Source organism: Cebus imitator, unplaced genomic scaffold (genome assembly GCF_001604975.1).
Source record: "Cebus imitator isolate Cc_AM_T3 unplaced genomic scaffold, Cebus_imitator-1.0 Scaffold111, whole genome shotgun sequence".
In the NCBI taxonomy this organism is placed as follows: domain Eukaryota; kingdom Metazoa; phylum Chordata; class Mammalia; order Primates; family Cebidae; genus Cebus; species Cebus imitator.
The window spans coordinates 1,050,827-1,052,653 of record NW_016107426.1 but is presented as its reverse complement, the minus strand read 5'-3'; positions in this window follow the sequence as shown (position 1 = coordinate 1,052,653).

Here is a 1,827-nt window from a genome sequence, read left to right as displayed (position 1 = left end):
AAAAAAAAAAAAAAAAAAAAATCCAGGATGGGCATTGGGTCTCTCGCCTGTAATCCTAACACTTTGAGAGGCCAAGGTGGGAGGATCGCTTGAAGCCAGAAGTTCACGGACAGCCTTTGCAGCAAACCAAGACCCCCCAGCATGTCTACAAAATTAAAGTAAAATTAGCCCAGCACAGTGGTGAGTGCCAGCAGCCCTAGCTATTTGGGAGGCTGAGCCGGGAGGATTGCATGAACCCAAAAGTTTGAGGCTGCCGTGAGCTATAATTACTGAAGTCCAGCCAGGGCAACAGAGACCCCGTCTCTTAAAAAAAAAGAAATCAGTGCAGATTACACGTTGCATTTTGTTATATTTCTTTAATCTCTTATTCACTCTGGAACAATTTATGTTTTTTCTTGACCTTGACGATTTGAAAGGGTACAGGGTATTTATTTTGTAGGTTGACCCTCAATTTGGGCTTAGATTCAGGTTATGCATCTTTGGCAGGAGTTTCAAGAAGTGATGCTGTGTTCTTCTGACTGCATCCTATCAAGTGACGTGAGATTCTGATTTATCCCATTATTCCTGATGTTCACTCTGATTACTTGATTAAAGCGACATCTGCCAGCCTCCTTCATTGCAAAGTGACTCTTCCCGCCTCCATAGTGAATTAATGTTTGGGGTGCAGATATTTCCAGCACATGTATCTCATTTCTCATTAAATTTTTACTGTATTAATGTAATTTATATATATCAGTATGAACCTGTAATTTTCCACTAGACTCAGGGGTTATAATTCATTGCTATCATTATATATACATATACATATTTATGTGTGTGTATAGATATATATTTGGAGACAGAGGTTCACTCTATTGCAAAGGCTGGAGTGCAGTGGCCCCACCTCGGCTTACTGCAAACTCTGCCTCCCAGGTTCGAATAATTCTCCCGCCTCAGCCACCCAAGTAGCTGGGATTACAGGCGTGGGCCACCATGGATGGCTAATTTTTGTATTTTTAGTAGATATGGGGTTTCACCATGTTGACCAGGCTGGTCTCAAACTCCTGACTTCAAGTGATCCAACCACCTCGGCCTCCCAAAATGCTAGGATTACAGCTGAGCCACTGCACCCGGCCTAATTTCTTTTCTTTCTTTCAATTAGAGATGCCAGGGGTCTCACCATGTTGCCCAGCTTGTCTTGAACTCCTAGGCTCGAGCAATCTGCCGGCTTTAGCCTCCCAAAGTGCTGGGATTGCAGCGTGAGCCACTGTGCCTGGCCTGCTTGTGTTGTCTTATTTAATATTCACCATAATTCTTCAATGCAGGAACTATTATTATTACTGTTTTATAGATCAGAAAACTGAAGTGCAGAGAGGCTTAATTTGCCAAGGTCACACAACTTCTATGTAATAGAATCCAGACTCAAATGCAGTTCTTTCTGACTCCAGCGCGGGCTCCCTAATTTACAAGTTAAAAGCAAATTAAATCAGATTCACTATCACTCTCCCTCATTCTGAGTCCAAAATACTTCCTTAAAAGGACACAGGGCATGACCTTGGGTGTGCTCACAGGCATGAGGGACATGAGAATGTCACCCATTGCATGAAAAGCCATGGAACAAATCTGAGACCAGTTGACCTGGATGTAGGAAGGCTGGGACCCAGGCACTTGGGTGCTTGCCGCATCTCTGCACACACAGAGGTATTTAAACCCAAGCAAGAAAACATCTTTCAGCCGGGCGCGGTGGCTCACGCCTGTAATCCCAGCACTTTGGGAGGCCGAGGCGGGTGGATCACGAGGTCAAGAGATCAAGACCATCCTGGTCAACATGGTGAAACCCCGTCTCTA